This window comes from Eurosta solidaginis, chromosome 5 (genome assembly GCF_040869045.1).
Source record: "Eurosta solidaginis isolate ZX-2024a chromosome 5, ASM4086904v1, whole genome shotgun sequence".
NCBI lineage: Eukaryota > Metazoa > Arthropoda > Insecta > Diptera > Tephritidae > Eurosta > Eurosta solidaginis.
In genome coordinates this window covers 99,222,909-99,242,112 of record NC_090323.1, presented here as the reverse complement: position 1 = coordinate 99,242,112, position 19,204 = coordinate 99,222,909, and the positions used below count along the sequence as shown (strand labels likewise).

At 41.2% G+C, this 19,204-nt stretch overlaps 1 protein-coding gene across 1 annotated transcript in view; it reads left to right on the top strand.

The window, feature by feature from the left end:
* Window positions 1–19,204, top strand: part of Ssadh (succinic semialdehyde dehydrogenase) — a 543,275-nt gene that overhangs the window by 113,865 nt on the left and 410,206 nt on the right. The gene's annotated exons all lie outside the window — the stretch shown is intronic.

The window sequence follows — 19,204 nt, the reverse complement described above, 5'->3', positions numbered from 1 at the left end:
ATTGTGTTGTTGTTTAAGCTCCGAGATGGTGTAGTCAAAAAGGTCGTCCATAATAATATCGGTGATTGTAGGGTGAAAGTGGGTTTCCCATTGGCATTCCAAAAGTCTGAGTGTATATTTTGTTATTGCACATAAAGTAATTATTCTCTCTGACACAAAAATCTAGAATTTGTTGGAACTTGGCTTTATTAATCTCAGTTTTATTTTGTATTTTCTTCCATTTTCTCATTATAATTTTAGTTGCCTATGCCTTTCTTTTTATACAGAAATTTCTTAAATTAAACATACACGATTATACTAATACAATTAAACTAAAGGTATTTACGCTACTAATATGGATATGTAAATCTTCATTGACCTATTTGTAACTACAATGCAATTAGATATATTTCTGAATGTTTTGGCAGTGCACATTGACAAACCGACGCTTTCGATCAGTCATGCATTGAGTAAGGGTTAACAACTGTAAACAGATATGACTGCCCACTGAGTTCAACATAACTTATCTATGCCGCTATGACTTGCCTGCGTGTGGTAAATATTTGGTTATGCACAGGCCCGACGAGAGGGAGGGGGAGGGCCCCGGGGTTTCTCAGGGGGCCCGCGATTTAGAGGTACTAAGATATTTTTTTAATTCTGGAGAGTCTTTAGTTGTTCCATGTGCAAATTTTAAGCCGAATTTCAAAAGCAACGAATATTTATAATGATTTTTTGCCTGGGCCTGAGGTGACAATAAAAACATCAAACAAAAATGTATAAATCCGAAATCGTTAAATTTTCGTGGTGACACTGATGAAGGTTCATCTTCCAAGAGTCTTCCAACAATACCACCAACTCTGTATCAAAGTTCAGATTATTTAAACGACTTCGACATCGGTACCGTGAATAATGAGTTTTTGCGATCTGAAGAAGTCAACGAAATAATTCGTCGAGGTCATCGAAAGTGTCCTGTTATTTTTCCACGTGATTTTCATGACGAGGCATTTCCTCGTTGTTAAACAGAATCTTGCCAAACGGAGAGAAAGTGTAGTGTGACTGGTTAGTGTTGAGTGCCAGTAGCAATGCTTTTTATTGCCTACCATGTCGTCTATTAAGCACCAATACTTTAAATCGACCTTCAATTTGTTCTGCAGATATTCGAAATTCCAGTATGGAAGAAGCTATACGATAAACTGCCATCACACGAAAATACTCAAGATCGCATTAAATGTTATATTCAATGGCGAATGTTACAAAATCTAATTCAAAAGGAGGCTACAATTGATACACTTATCAATGCACAGCTAATCACTGAAACTCAAAAGTGGAAAGAAATTTCTTATAGAATTTTGGACACTATTTTATTTTTGGGTGAAAGAGGCCTAGCTTTCAAAGGCGAACGTATATATCTTGCTGAACGAAACGATGGACATTTTTTGGGCATCTGAGATCTCATAAGCCTGTATGATCCGATACTTAGAGATCATTTGGAGAAAGTTAGGGTTTCATAACAGCAGCACAAACGTCTACAAGTTCACTATCTTTCCCAAGACATTCAGAACGAATTTATAGAAATTATATTAGATCAAGGCAAGAAAGTCAAGTATTTTGCTATTATCGTTGATGCTATACCTGATGCTAGTCACGTTGACTACGTTTATTTTGCACTAACTCCATTTCAATTCGAAAGGAACAAATTTTACAATTCAAGAACGGTTTTTTGCTTTCGTGAATTGTAACCAAAAAACTGGTCACAAAATGCTGATCTAATTTGCCATACTTGATTGAAGATTGTCGTGCACAAGGGTACGATAACGGCGCCAATATGAAAGGAGCTTGCAGCGGAGCACTACGTCACATTCTCGACAAAAACTCGAATGCTGATTACTCGCTTTGTGCAACCCACAGTCTCAATTTATGTGGTGTTGATGCTACAGAATGTTGTACGGCTGCAATTACTTTCTTCTTCTTGTACAAAAATGTTTTACTATTTTCAGCAGCACTCCACAACGATGGGACATCCTCAAAACAAATTTACCGAGCTCTCTCTCTCTCTGGTGATCGTTGATTCAATCACTGGCATTACTGAACGATTTGCAGCTATGATAAATTTGAGCGAGCCGTGTTCCTTTTTGTGGCAATTTGAGACACGGATGAAACTACGGTTCGGGCGAGCGCTGCAAAATTTGTCGAAAAATACAAGTCGGACATTTCCTAAAGCTTAGAATGCGAAATAATTCACTTGAAACACACTTACGAAGCAAATTTTGATAAAGGTCTGTCACCATTGGAATTGCTAAATGCCATCCATGTTCAAAATCGGTATACAATTTTCGCCAACATTTGTGTTGCTTTACGTATTTTTTGCACTATACCTGCCACTGTAGCTAGTGCAGAACGTTCATTTAGCGTCCTTTCAAGAATCAAAAACTTTCATAGATCGTGTTCATCTGAAGAGCGAGTTTCAGGGCTTGCCACTCTTTGTGTTGAATCCGTGCAGCGAAAATACCAAGAAAAGCCACTTTTTGGTATCCGAACCTTCTATATTGAATAATTAAAATTTATGATCATCATTAAATTTATCAGAAATGTATTAAAATGTTACCAAAAACTAAAGCAGATTATTTGAAACAATATGTGGCTGTTAAGAGAGAATTTTATTTCTACGTTACAATAAAATAATATAAAGAGTAAATGTTCTGTGTTAATTTTATTGTCATGCTCTTAGTCCAAAAATCATTTAGTTGATGTGGCAATGTAATCCATCAATAATGATTAATGAATGAGACGCCATTAATTCACGTTAATCAAATGTATTAGTGGATTTTTTATAGGGGGCCCGTAAATTGTTTAGTCCCGGGCCGGATTTTCTCTCTACGGCCCTGGTTATGCATAAAAAGTGCATAGAAAATGAAATTCATTCTGGTATATACATAAATACAAATACCTTGTATGTAAGGCATATTCTGGTAATGCCTCACTGTATTATAATGGGGGATTTTAAGATAAACCTACCAAATGCTGGCAATGATGCGATAAAGTATCTTGGCAGAATATGTCGAGGTAAATAACGTAAAAAGTGTGAAAAAGAAAATCAAAACCGTAGTTCCACAAGGCTCTAAATTGGCAGCTACTTTGTTTCTTTTATACATAAACTACGTAATGAAACTTAATGTTCACGGTACGCCGCAGTTCTACGCAGATGGCGGTAGCTTTATGTATGCAGAAGAATCGTTTGAACAACTAGTCACAAGCATATCACAAGACTTAGAAAAAATTAGACGGTGGTTCGTCACAAACATGCTTAAAATAAATCTCTCAAAAACAAATTTTATAATTTTTAAAAATTTCAATCCAGTGCCGGATATTAATGAATTTTCCGGGATCATGTTTAACAATGTGGAGACTTGTAGGGTAGAAAAGCTTAAATACTTAGGTAAATAAATAACTGAAAACTGAAACTAATTCCATTTAACTTCGCATTATACAAAAATAGAAACATTATTCCCCGAAAACAACTGTGGCTTTTATACAACGCGTATCTCATGTCGCAGATCAGCTATTTAAACCCAATTTGGAAGCGGTGTGCAGAATATAAAATAAACGAACTTCAGCGTTTACAAAACAAAGTAATAAAGAATATACTGTCTTTACCAATAAGAACTTCCACTGCAAGCCTTTATGAGAGCAGGCTAGACATTAAAAAATATGTATCTTACAAACACTTATAGTAGTTTTCAAAATTAAAAATAACTTGATAAAGCACAACATGGAACTCAACATAATAGATCGATCGGTATATAGTCTGCGATGTGTTACAAATATTAGGACAACTTTCTTCCGAACCGGGAAAAGTGCAAACTCTATTCGCAATTATGGTGTTGGATTGTTCAATAAATTGCCGGAAGATGTCCGAGCATGTCTAAATATTAATGCCTTTAAGAAAAATATGATAATGCTCTTACTTCAAAGCTATGATTTCGGCATGGACCAATTTTAATAAATAAAAAAAAAAAAAAATTAAAAAAACAAAAAAAACCTCGAATAAATTTGAAGGAATCCCAATTTTAATAGAATTCAATTATAATAAATTCCTTTTCTACGGACTGGAAAGAATACTTAAAAGAGATTTCTGTTATGCGTTTCGCGCCACATATAAGACCCTTTCTTTTTCTTTCTTAATTTTTAATTCAAGAATTTATTTTTATTTTTATTTTTTATAATTAATGTATTATTCTTTTACTATCTTTGATAAGCTTATCAGCAAAACTATATACGCGGATACTGTAAATGAGATGAAGTAGATTCTCGCACAAAAATGTAATTTTTTTTGAGAATGGATATGTATTATACGTACATATACACAATTAATAAAGAAAAAAAAAGTAATTTTTATTGTGATATTCGGTTTAGTTGCATAAACCTGGAAAAACGGATAAATATGCATTCGAAGCCGAGCTAAAATTTAAATTGATAATACCTTACATAATACACATACGACCGAAATGAAATGTTCGAGCTCAAACGCATAAACTGAGATTGGGAGTGGGACGCGGAATAGGACTGAAACAAATGCATACCACCCTCTACAATGACAACAACAACTGGCAATAAGAGATGAAGAAGACTGAGAAGAACTAGAGAGAAGATAAAAGAAAGAAATGACTGAAAAACGAACCTTCATCAACTTCAAAATGGGAAGGTGGGAACACTACAAATCTTATACGGAAAATCGCTTTACTGCCCTCCCTATCCCGACTGAAATCCGTCAAGGGAGCGAGCTTTCTGTAAGGTAATCGAATCCGCGTCGACTCGTTTTATTCCCGCCAGAAGAAGCGACGGAATATCCATCGCCTTCGGCGATAAAGTTTTGTCGGATTCCAAAAAATGCGCCAGCTCTTTCTGCCCGCTTCTCACAGTAGCCGGTTCTATGTACTGAATCGACTTGGGATTTTTTTTCCCGACCAAGGGCTGTCATTTCAGTGTAACCCCATTTAATTTTTTGTGTCCCTCCCACAAATTGTCATCCTCGGAGCAGCTCCTTGCAGCTGGACTGCTCCATACCCTCCTGCTCCGGGAAGGTATTGAACCTAACTTCGATCTCAGGATGTGGTTCTGCTGCATATGTCGAAAAAGGATTTATCTTAGACGGTCATCCTCTTGCCAGTGTGTCACGTGTAAAAGATGGTTACACCGTTCGGGCTGTTCTGGGTTAGATCCCAACACTCATCGTGAAATTTCTACAAATCAGTTCATGCCACCTTCATAGATCCTCTGGGCTTAGAAACGGACACCATCCGACCGGTACATTCGTTGCACCGTGTTTCCTAAACGCTAGTACCAACTCATCAACACCAGTTACTCCAGCAGCAATCGGAAAGCACACTGGTAAACTGTGGTTAGCCGTTAAACCCAATCCAACAAAACACAATAAAAAAGTATCCATCGCTTTCGGCGACAAAACTTTGTCGGATTCGAAAGCAATTCATAATGCATCCTACAGTAGACAAGGCTAGACGTTGTGCAAACAGACGGGCACATAAATATGACCATCACCTCCACAGAGGTTTAAAAATCCATCCAAAAGGCCAGGCCCTCTAAATCAATAGGACCAGACAGAATAGCCGTACCAGTGCTAAAAAACCTTGGCGCTGAGGGAATAAAATACCTAACGCTCGTTTTCAACCTATTGTTGAGGTCGTTTGTCATTCCCAAACAATGGGAAATTGCATGATATGGCTTCCGCAAAATGCATAGCACTAACACCGCACTAAACGCCATAAACACTCAGATAAATAACGGACTAAATGAGGGAAAACCTCTTCACAGGACGGTGCTCGTGGCACTTGATCTTTCAAAAGTTTTTGACACAGTTAAACACGACACGCTACTCGAAGACAGAAGGCTAGGCAAGCGTCGGTTTAATGTAGGAACGAAATGTCAAAGTCTAAAAAAGGGGTACCACCAGAAGGAGTTACAATCATTTTCTATGCCGACGACCGTCAAAATGCTGCAATCAGAATTGCCACGGGATGGACCTCTGAACACCACCTACATAGTTAGGCCAAAAAGCCCAACATTAAAGAGCACAACGAAATGCTGAACAATCTGTTTTTGCTAAACTGTTACAAACCAAGACACCGTAGTAAACAACTGCTTGATCTAGCCCCGCCTCCACGGGGTTAAGGGAACATCTCCATAAGCTTCATGAAGAGATCCGGCACCTGCCAACACAGCCGTTTGACCGATATCGGCCGATATTACTCCTCTTGCCAGTAGCATAGACACTGCAAACCGTTCTGCTCCCTCCGTAAATTAGCTGAGTGGCCGGCAACCGCTGGTTCAATATAGGAACATTTTGTTTCCTGCCGCAGTCCTGGAGCCAAGACGTGCTAGACAGAGGCTGATTTGTTTTGCGGGGTAAGGAGAATGCAAAAACATTGAAGTCAGCGTATTTTTCTTTTCCATCATGATCATCAACAACAAGCCCGCAGAAACACTAAAAATCAGAAACTGAAAGCACTGTTATATTTGCTTCCACAAGTGAGTGTCGGCCGGGATGTCAAGGATGAATGAAATGCATAATCGTCATTTTTATGTTGTTACGTAATGGGGCCTAAACTATACAACGGAATAATGCAAAAATGTACGTTCTTATGTATTTTCCCCCGGAAGTCCCTAGGAATTATTTTATCCCGCTAGGTGGCTAGGGTCTTGAGATATAGACCAACACGTGGACGCGGTTAAGCCTAGGTGGATCCGGGTACCCCAAGAATGTTTTTATACACTATGGATATAAAATGATAGCTGTTGATGAATTCTGTAGTATAGGGCATTTTTCGCACCCCTAGGGGACAAGTGATCTCGAGATATTAGCCAAAACGTGGACCCGGACACCTCTAGAAGGTGTTTATACAATTAGACCAATTCTAAATATTCTCGCGGAATTTTGTTCTCGCGGATTTTTTTATTCCCGCGGAAAAATTCCTCCAATTCTTTTCTCCTAGGGAGAAGAAAACTTGGGGAATAGGAATTTCGAATTTTCGAAGTCAGCTGTTTTGTCAATTGAAATTTCGTTGCGCATTTCTTATTTTGTTTAAAAAATTGAAAAGTTTAATTATTGTTGCGAATTTGTTTGAAATTAAGAAATAAGGTATAAACAATGCACATTATTGCATTTCATGTGGTATACACTGAAATGAGTAATGAATTGGTGCCACAGCAACATCAACAGAGGAGCATAAGAAGAAGACCGGCGGGATAACACAAATCCGCCGGAGTTGCCTGCTTTCATTCTGCAAAGCAATTTTCTGGCGGCCACGTCGAGTTGAGTTCGCCTTTCGCCATATGCCAAAATCTAATTAAGCCTTCTTTAAAAATCCTTGCGCAATTTCTGGATGGATGCATCAAATATACAAAGAGCTCTTCCGTTGCTTATGATATACTTTTCGACTTAAAATAAAGAATATTGTTGCTGTTGTTGTTGTATTAACAGTGAGAATATTGTGGTAGAATGTAAATACATATTTTAGCGCAAATTTGTACAAATAAGTGTTCTTTCTTAAAAGAACCAATTTCCGTTAACTATTTTGATGCATTCCCTTCAATTTAACTAGTGAAAAAACTCCTATGAAATGGCAAAGAAATCTCCCTCTCCCTCACATTCATAATACCTACTTTTCTCCCATAACCGGTTTCCTCTTTTTCGAACATTGTTCAGAATAGGAGGAAAGGGAGAAGTGAAAAAACTCTCAAGGAATTTTTATTTAGAATACGAGGAATGGGAGAAGGGAAAAAACTCGCACGGAATTTTCGTTTAGAATTGGGCTGAATATGGATATCAAATAAAAGTTGTTGATGAGAGCTTTAAAGTAAAGTAATTTTTATTGTGATATTCGGTTCAGTTGCATCAACGGATAAATATGCATGCGAAGCCGAAATAAAGCCATAAATTGATAATACCTAAACACATATGTACATACGTCCGAAATGAAATGTCCGAGTTCAAACGCATGAACTCCGTGTTGCTATTATCGGCAATTCTCCTTTCGTGCCGCTTAAAGTGTAGCCCTTTGCCTAGATAAATATTTATGGCCCTTTTTTCCGGGAAGTGAACCAGAGATCGATTTATCCGAACAAATTCTACCCTTCAAAAAACGCGAGTACTCTATAAATAATGTAAGGAATACTCCTTTGGGAGTATAGGACTGCTCCAAATCTAATCTGTATTCATACAAAAAATGTGCTCCAATTAACATTGCGATGTCCTAGGAGAGGAGTAGGTGATCCCACTCTCCCTTTGTTTGTGAGTATTCCAAAGAGTACATACGTGAGAGTACTTTCCAAAGTACTTTCACTGTAGTACTCCATGGAGCACCCACAGAGGATCATATGCCAAAGTACTAAAGAGGAATTGTTTCGGAAAGAATTATCGAAGCGAATTTAATTTAAAATTAAAGTAAATGAAGAGGGGCAATAAAACTTTTATATTTTATACTACGAATATTCTTATGTTATTTAGCATTTGCGTGAATAAAAAAACTAATATAATACGCATACGTGAATAAAGAAACTAATATAATATGTATACATAAAACCAGTGCGCTGTTGCATTTTATCAGAGTTACCAAAGTAAAATTTTATTATTAGTTATTTGCATGCAATATTTTACTTTTGGCAACTCTGTTCGATCGTTATCGTGTCTTGATCACTGTCGTTAAAAAACGAGCAATGATCGGCTGATGGTGGTCCGCAAACGCATTGCAAAGGAGTATTGTTAGAGTACTCCAACATGAAGAAAATGGAACACGTAATCCAACAATTTTTGCAGGGTATTCATGGTTTAATTTGCCTCAACTTAGGTATATAGGTGGCCATAGATTAGTATTTACGATCCTTTTTTTCCGGGAAGTGGACCAGGGACCGACTGGGACTAGGGCTGGGATTAGGACTAGGACTGGGGCTCGGAATTGGACTGGAACAAAATACATACCACCCTCTGGGACTGGCAATAAGGTTGTTATCGCTACAACAACTGGCAATAAGAGATGGAGAAGACTGAGAAGAACTAGAGAGAAGAGAAAAGAAGGTAAGGACTGAATAACGCATTTTTATCAACTTCAAAAAAGGAACGGGGGAAGACTACGAATATTATACCGACCATTGCTTTGCTGCATACTTTCCGTATGGTTATCGAATCCTCGTCGACTCGCTTTATTCCCGCCGGAAGAACGAAAAAATATCCATCGCTTTCGGCGATAAAGTGCTGTGGGATGCGAAAAAATGCGCCAGCGCTTTCTGCCCGCTTCCCACAGCGGCCGCTTCTATGTACCGGAGAGACTCGGGATTTTTTTCACGATCAAAGGCTGTCATTTCAGTGTAACCCTATTTAATTTGTTGCGTCCCTCCCACAAATTGTCATCCTTGGAGCAGATCCTTGCAGATGGACTGCTCCATACCCTCCTGCTCCGGGAAAGTATTGAACCTAACCCCGGCCCAAGTCTGTGGTTCTGCTGCGTATGTCGGAAAAGGATTTATTTCAGACGGTCATTCTCTTGCCAGTGTGTCACGTGAAAAGATGGTGACACCGTTCGTGCTGTTCTGTATTAGAAGCCAACGTTCGTCGCCCCCAAATTTTTACAAATCAGTTCATGCCTTGCTTTAGAAACGGCAACCGTCTGACCGGTACATTCGCTGCACCGTGCTGCCAAAACAAAAGTACCAACTCATTGACACCAGATTCTCAAGCAGCAAACGGATAGCACAGTTGAAAAAGCGTATATCCTTCAAGGCGCCTTCATCCATCTCTGACTCCCAGATGCACTTCAGAATTCTGCAACTTAATTATAACTTGTTAACCGGAAAGATCGCGGAGAAAAAATATCCATCGCCCTGACTACATGAAGAAAAAAAAATTTCCGTATAGCCGCAATTCAACAACCTGATCTAACTGCCAGATCGGTCCTCCGAACTTGCGATGGCTACAACATTCATAGGCAAGATCGCACAAGGGGTAATGGGTGTGGCCTTGCCTTTATCACCCATCTATATTCCTCCTGCCACCTGCTACCCAAGTGGCTATCGCCCTGATATCAGTACGCTACTCTGTGGCTTATCCTTGGTGATTTTAACGCTCACCATGATCTCTGGAATTCCAGCTTGCCAGTCGACAGCAGAGCTAGGCAGCTAGTAGAGCAAATACACTATAAGACTTGCTGCACGATAAACCGTGATGCCCGTACCAGAATTGCAGGTAAATGTCACAATTCACCTCACATCTCAATCGGCAGCGCGCGGCTCATAAGCTGCGTTGAATTGCAGCCGATGCTTACTTTAGCATCTGACCACCTGCCCATATTCCTTTCAATACAGCGACCTGCCAATTTCATAGCCTCTAAAAAGCGGACTTTTATTAATTTTATAAAAGCTAACTGGGAAGGTTACACAGCCTTAACAAATCAGTCTTTTGAGGCTCTCCCCATCCCGACTGATGTCCGGCAAGGCGAGCGTGCGTTCCGCAATTCCCGGCTGAAGGCGCAAACTTAGCAAGAGAACGTGACTACGACTGGACGATTATAGCAGCAAGACATGGCCCTTCAATTGATGAATTAGTTTCTAAAATAAACAGCTATATCCCCGATCTTTCTAGTTTCTTCACCTCGCGCAACCTGGAATTATCACCGACAAAATCCACGGCCACTCTGTTTACGACGTGGGAGGAACAGATGTAGAAAATATTGGACGTTCACGTCGATGGTGTCGTACTACCGACTGTCTGTTACCCAAAGATCTTAGGGGTAACGTTCGATAATACTCTGACCTTCAAGGCGCATGCCATCGAAATTTTATCTAAAGTACAAAGCCGGCACAAAATCCTCAAGTCGTTTGCCGGCAGCACCTGGGGAAAAGATAAAGAAACGTTGCTAATGACGTACAAAGCAATTGGCCGGCCGTTCATGTTGTACGCGTCACCAGTTTGGTCACTTGGTCTCAAAAACACATACTGGAAAAGGCTGCAGGCCTGTCAAAATGCTGCAATCACAACAGCCACCGACCGTCTCCTTTGACCACCGAACACCACCTACAAGTGAGGACAAAGAGTTCAACATTAAAGAGCACAACGAAATACTGAACAGGTAGTTTTTATTAAATTGTCATAAACCAGGACATGCTAGTATCAACTGCTTGAGCTAGCCCCACCTCCACGGGGGTTAAGGGAACATCTACATAAGCACTATGATGAGATCCGGCACCTACCAACACAACCGTTTGATCCAAACTAGCATAAGTAGTAGGGTGATGGACCCGGGTTATTCGAAACGATTTTAAGCCGGTTTTTTCTTAATTTTTGGGTCGTGTTTTTTTTTTATTCTAAAATTTCGAATGTCGATTAACCCGGTTTTTCAGAAGGACTATAAAGACCTTTGAAGTTTATCGAAATACGGCAACATGTTAAATTTCTATCGCAATCTGGATCACTGTCCATTGAAACGCGGGGTAATTGTATTATCATCTTGTTTTTTTTTTTTGCAGCGGCAACCACAATATATATATGTACGAGCTTATGTGTTTTATGCTAGCACCGAAGAACAGTTGTTTTAAACGTTTGTAATGCGTTTGTTGGAAAAATAAAGCAGAAGTAAAGTTAAATTGGACGAACGCAAATTTGAATGAAAAAATTTGGGGAATATTTTGAATAAGGTGCCATAATTTTCCAACTTTTTTTCGAGGGGTGGAGGGGGTCCTTAAAATCACAAAATTATCGTCCGCAACTCTAGCAAACTCTTAGTTTATGAACTATAAGCTTTTTAATTTCCAAATTTAGTAAAATTTCAACTTAAGGCCTGCACATAAAATTCGGGTCGCACATGTCGATAGCGGTATCAAAAGACGCGTATTTGCGTCAAGATTCAGAATCCGAAAGCAGAAACTATATTTTTTATCTCGTTTAAATGTTATTTGCGGAACACCCGTCGATACTATTGTCGCTTTTTTTGTTGTTGCAATTAAACAAACGAAAACAAATGAAGGTGGTGAATAGTGTTGCCAGCTCCGCAACAATATCTTTTTATCTTGGTAGAACATTATAAGGTGGTGGCACGTCGACATAAATGCAAACAAACACACTATCAATGTATTTGGTTTTGTAATTCTATGAATAATTTGAAATTAATGTATTTAATTGGAACAAGTGCAGAATACATACAATTGTCAAAAAAAAAAATAAAAAGTCGGACTTTATAGAGATTTTTATGCTGATTCCAACGGTAATTCTGCGTAAAACACCTTTCTGCATAGGCTGCCTTCGGCCGCGCTTATAAAAAATAACCCTGGGCTACGCCATGCCAAGTCCGGGTGTGTGGTATAACCGTGGCTACCGCCATGGTGATGTCCTTCTGCGTAGTACACCCTTCTGCGCAGCACCCCAAATAATATTAGACTACAAATTATTAAAAGTGTTTTACAAAAACAAAATACATTGATAGTGTATGTTTGTTTGCATTTATGTCGACGTGCCACCACCTTGTAATGTTCTACCAAGATAAAAATACATTGTTGCAGAACTGGCAACACTATTCACAACCTTCATTTGTTTTCGTTTGTTTAATTGCACCAACGAAACAGCGACAATAGTACCGACGTGTTTTCCGCGAATAACTTTTAAACGAGATAAAAAATATAGTTTCTGCTTTCGGATTCTGAATCTTGACGCAAATACGCGTCTTTTGATACCACTATCGACATGTCCGACTTAAGTTGAAATTTTACTAAATTTGGAAATTAGAAAGCTTATATTTCATAAACTAAGAGTTTCCTAGAGCTGCGGATGATAATTTTGCGATTTGTAGGACCCCCTCTACCCCTAGAAATCAACAAAAGTTTGAAAATCGTGGCACCTTATATAAAATCCAACCCAAAAATTTAATCAAAATAACGCAGTTGAACCAATTAGTACTTACTTAACATATTCAATTATTTTTAGCAGATGTCTTCAAGAGTGTGGCGATATCTCGAGCGCAAAGGAAATGAGAAGGCCAAATGCGTAAAATGCCACAAAATTTTAACCTGCAAAGGTTCCCCAAATTCAACGCTGCTAAACAATATAAAGTCTGTTCACAAAATTGATATAGGAAAAAATGATGCTCAGCAAGTAGACATTGAATGCGCACCAGCCACTTCAGGAAATATTTCCACCGGTCCGCTTGCAAAGTTTCTGGGTAAAAAAGAACCTATAGGGGAAATATTCACACTCTGCGTTGCAGAAGATGGTATGTCCGTAAAAGCGATGAGAAAATCACGAGTTGTTGTTGTAGCAGTGCACCGCCCCACCTAACAGCCGCGACCGATCACAAATTGGCATCAATATCCTCTAACGGGAGTCCAAGGAAACTTGCTGTTTCAACAGGGGTGGACCATAATGAAAGGGGTGTTAGAGGCGTTGGTTTCGCATTACAATTAAAGAGATGTTTGGTGTCATGTGGGGATACATTGCAAGCGGGGCATACATTTTGTATGTCGGGGTTGATTCTGGATAGGTAAGAGTTTAACCTGTTACAGTATCCAGAACGGAGTTGAGCAAGAGTGGCACGCGTTTCCCTGGGGAGTATGCGTTCCTCTTCCACAAGTTTTGGGTACTTTTCTTTGAGTACTGGATTCACCGGCCAATTCCTGACATAAAGGTCCGACGCTTGTTTGTGGAGTTCACCAAGGACATGCTTGTGTTTTTTTGCTTCATACGGCTGGGTTCTCAGGTGCCGTATTTCCTCAAAATGCTTACTAAGATGACCCCTTAAGCCCCTAGGCGGTGTTGGCTCATCAATCAGATGTCTGTTTGGATGCCAAGGTTTCTGGGTATTCAACAGGAACTGTTTGGTTAGCATCTCATTTCCCTCTCTGATGGGGAGTATTCTCGCCTCATTATGTGGATGGTGTTCTGGGGACATAAGAAGGCAGCCCATGGCGATTCTGAGAACAGTATTATGGCAGGCCTGTAGCTTCTTCCAGTGGGTAATTTTTAGGCTTGGCGACCATATGGGTGACGCGTAGCACGTAAACGGCTGGCCAATTGCTTTGTATTTCCTCAGGTACTGCCAGCAAGGGGTTTGAGGATTTTATTACCGCTCTGGATTTTCGGAACAATTGCGGCAGTGTGCTCACCAAAATGTAGATCCTGATCAAACGTCACACCCACGATTTTGGGGTGTAGGACAGTTGGTAGTGTAGTGCCATCGACGTGGATGTTCAAAATGGTCGACATTTGGGACGTCCATGTTGTAAATAAGGTCGCGGAAGATTTAGTCGGTGATAATGCCAGGTTTCGCGAGGCGAAAAAACTGGAGAGATCAGGGAGGTAGCCGTTTATTCTGTTGCAGAGCTCATCGATCTGTGGGCCTAGGCCTGTGGCCATTATTGCGCAGTCATCGGCGTATTAAACGATAGTGACTCCTTCTGGTGGTGAAGGTAGCTTAGATATGTAGAAATTAAACAAAAGTGGGGATAGGACACCACCCTGTAACCCCTTGTTTAATTCTTCTCGGTTTTGATGTTTCGTTTCTAAATTGCACCGATGCAAGCCGACCACACAGATAATTTGCGGTCTACCTTTTAGGACATGGGGGAAGGGTAGACCCTTCCAGGTCTTGCAGTAACGTGCCATGGTTGACCGTATCAAAAGCTTTTGATAGGTCTGGCGCTACGAATACTGTTCTATGGTGTGGGTTTTGATTTAAACCGCAATTTATCTGCGCGCTGATGGCATTTAGCGCGGTGGTGGTGCTATGGAGTTTTCTGAAGCCATGCTGATGACAGGCTACCTGCAAATTTGCTTGGAAGTGGGGGAGCAAAATGGCTTCAAGCGTCTTTGCTATTGGCGATAGGACAGATATCGGACGATACGACTCTCCTATGTTAGCTGGTTTCCCAGGATTTAGTAGCGGGACCACCTTGTCCATTTTCCATTTTTCATTTTTCGGGTATGACAAAGGTGGAAAGAGACAGGTTGAAGACATGTGATAAATATTTGAAACCCTCTTTTCCTAGGCTGGCTATGCCGTCTGGACCCACTGCTTTGGATGGTTTAGCGTGACCAATGGCATCTTCAACCTCTCTGGCGGTGATGGTAATTGGTGACGCGCTGAATTTATGTTTATGTGTGTGTCTGTTGGTCCTCCGTCTGTCTTTGTCGACCGTATAATGCAATACATATTGACACATATTGACGGCAGAAAGCGCTCGCGCATTTTTTCGAATTCGACAGCACTTTATCGCCGAAGGCGATGGAAACTTTGTCATTGTGCTTAGACGGATTCGATAGGGACTTTACGGTGGACCAAAGTTTACCCACACTGGCAGAGAGGTTACAAGCTCTTAGGTGCTCCTCCCATTTCGCCCGCTTGTGTTCATCCACAAGAAATCTGATGCGTTGGTTTATATCCCTTATTTGGGGGTCGCCTGGGTCGAGCTGTCTTATAAGGTCACGTTCTCTCCCTAAATTTGCGGCCTCCGCCGGGAAGTGAAGCCGAACTTCAGGAATTCTCCCGGTAGGAATGAAACGTGCCGAGGCGGATTCAATGACCTTGCGGAAATCACGCTCCCCTTGGCGGGCATCAGTCGGGATAGGGAGGGCAGCAAAAAGATTGTCTGTAAAACATTTGTATTCGTCCCACCTTCCTTTTTTAAAGTTTATGAAAGTGCGTTTTTCTGTAACGATGAAGTCGGCGGTACGCTCGAACGAAATAAGTATAGGCAGGTGGTCGGATGCCAATGTTACCATCGGCTGCCAGTTGACGCAGTTTACGAGTTCTGCGCTCAGATATCCGGCGAACTGTGACAGCTTCCTACCATACGTGTGGGGGCATTTCCGTTTATTGTGCAGAACGTCGTTTCTTCAATTTGATCCGCCAAGATCTCACCCCTACTGTCCGCCCGCAAGTTTGAATGCCATAGATCGTGATGGGCATTAAAGTCGCCTAAGATAATGCGATTGTTGCCAGTGAGTAAGGCGCTAATATTAGGGCGGTATCCACCAGGGCAACAGGTGGCAGGAGGGATGTAGATGTTGATGATTTCTAGGTTTGCATCGCCTGACCGGACAGATAGGCCTTGACGTTCTAAGACATTGTCCCTGCGGTCGATGCCAGGATCAAATATATGATATTCCACGGAGTGGTGTATGATAAACGCGAGGCCGCCTCCATTTCCGCTCATGCGATATTTTCTGTGGACATTATACCCGGAACAGGTTTGCAGTGCAGATCTTGCTGTGAGTTTAGTCTCTTGAATCGCAGCAATGCGGATGTTGTGCCGCTTCATGAAATCGACTATCTCCGTGATCTTCCCAGTTAGTCCATTACAGTTTAACTGCAGAATTCTGAAGTGCATAGGGGGAGACGTCGCCACTCTGGGAGTAAGTGACAGGTGACTACGCCTGGGTTGAGGAAGGCCAGGACGCAACTGCTGGCAGGAGCTGCATTGGGCGGATGTCGCAAACATATATATTCTGTGCTGGCAAACGGTGCAAACGGGGTTAGGGACTAAGAGTCTGTTTCCCTGACCTACACGATTGCTGCCGGAAAAGAGGGGGGAGAAGACGGGGCAGGGACTGATGCTCAGCGTTGCTACCGACTCTACTACGGAGATAGTAGTTATGAGTGGTAGCAGCTGTTTGAGTTGTTGGAAACGCGGGGCGCGAGCAGCAGCAGGTACTAGTTGTGGCTTGCTGAGCAGCTGGGCTGCTGGAAGATAGTGGGGGCGCTAAGGCGTAGACTACGGGACGCCCTTGGACGTGAACACCAAGGAGCCACAAAAGATTTATAAAAGTTACGTGGACGTCGGGTTTTAGGATCAAGCCAAGAACAACATGTCCGATGCAACCATCCCTTACACGAGACACACTGAACAGAGTATGACTGTCCTAAAAAGATTCTTTTCCGGCAGATGCAGCAAAACCATTTCTCAGGACCGGGGTCAGGAGACGGACCCGGATTGGATACGATACCTTCCCGGAGCAAGAGAATATGGAGTAGTCCCGCTGCAAGGAGCTGCTGAGAGGATATCAATTTGTGGGAGGGACGCAACAAATTAAATGGGGTTACACTGAAATGACAGTCCTTGGTCGGGAAAAATCCCGAGTCGCTCCGGCACATAGAACCGACTGCCTTGGGAAGCATCATCACGAGTGGTATTGGCATATTTGCAATCAAAAAACTATTCTATGCCAGCTGAGTCGACAATATGGGAGCATATCGATAGGTTTTATATTTCAAAGCTATCCTAACTAAAAGAAAAAATAATGCGAATAAAAATGATAACGGTAGATTTTCTATAGTAGTAGATGAGTAGTCTGACAACTCGTATTTTAAATATGTTAACGTAACTCTTAGATATTTTGATGCTAAATTAGAGTCAATTGAATAAATTAACCTAGGATTGGAGGAGATAAAAACAAAAGCTACCGCATATAACTTAAAGAAAATAATTAACAAAAAGCTTGAGGGTTTTTCTTTAAGCTTCGATAATGACATTGTGGCATCGACACACGACCTGGCAACGTGGCGCAATGAAACCCGTCGGGGGGTTGCCGTCGCGGAGACCAGAATATCTAGGAAAGTGGCACCGCCCAAGGCAGGAGCTGCATTGGGCGGATGTCGCAAACATATATATTCTGTGCTGGCAAACTGTGCAAACGGGGTTAGGGACTAAGAGTCTGTTTCCCTGACCTACACGATTGCTGCCGGAAAAGAGGTGGGGGGGGGGGGGAAGACGGGCCAGGGGCTGATGCTCAGCATTGCTCCCGACTCTACTTCGGAGATAGTAGTTATGAGTGGTAGCAGCTGTTTGAGTTGTTGGAGCCGCGGAGCGCGAGCAGCAGCGGGTACTAGTTGTGGCTTGCTGGGCTGCTGGAAGGTAGTGGGGGCCCTAAGACGTAAACTACGGGACGCCCTTGGACGTGAACACCAAGGAGCCACATAGATTTATAAAAGTTACGTGGACGTCGGCTTTTAGGATCAAGCCAAGAACAACCTGTCCGATGCAACCATCCTTTACACGAGACACAATGAACAGAGTATGACCGTCATAAAAAGATTCTTTTCCGGCAGATGCAGCAAAACCATTTCTCAGGACCGGGGTCAGGAGACGGACCCGGATTGGATGCGATACCTTCCCGGAGCAAGAGAATATGGAGTAGTCCCGGTGCAAGGAGCTGCTGCGAGGATGACAAATTGTGGGAGGGACGCAACGAATTAAATGGGGTTGCACTGAAATGACAGTCCTTGGCCGGGAAAAATCCCGAGTCGCTCCGGTGCATAGAACCGGCTGCCTTGGGAAGCGTCATCACGAGTGGTATTGGCATATTTGCAATCAAAAAACTATACTATGCCAGCTGAGTTGACAATATGGGAGCATATCGATAGGTTTTATATTTCAAAGCTATCCTAACTAAAAGAAAAAATAATGCGAATAAAAATGATAACGGTAGGTTTTATATAGTAGTAGATGAGTAGTCTGACAACTCGTATATTAAATATATTAACGTAACTCTTAGATATTTTGGTGCTAAATTAGAGTCAATTGAATAAATTAACCTAGAATTGGAGGAGATAAAAACAAAAGCTACCGCATATAACTTAAAGAAAATAATTAACAAACAGCTTGAGGGTTTTTCTTTAAGCTTCGATAATGACATTGTGGCATCGGCACACGACGGGGCTGCATTTATGAAGAAATATGGTGAAAATATTGATGCGAAATCTCGGCTTTGTTTCAATCATGCCATTCACCTTTGTGTTATTGACACAATCTATATCCAAAAAGTTTTTGACACATATACTGATTCAAGCGCTAATAAATCTTCTTTTGAACAAAATAGTTCCTTAGACGAGAAATCAGAATGTGAGTTGGATCTAAACACGCTAAACTTAAGCTTCAAGGGAAACGCGAAAGATCTTGTAGATCGTACTATGAAATGTGTGAAAATGTTTAACGAATCTGCTGAAAAGAAATTTTATTATTTTGGGCAAGTACTGGAAAACCGGTTTATCCGATTTTCCCGTGTTTGAGAACTTAAAACCGGTTTTTTCTAATTGATATTTTTCGAATAATCGGAAAACCGGTTTTTGAAAAAAGTCGAATAATCGAATACCCTAATAAGCAGGCCCTAAGCAAAATCCACACAGAATCGGTAAACGCTTTTGCCACGACGCGCCCAGTAAACCCTGTTACTAAT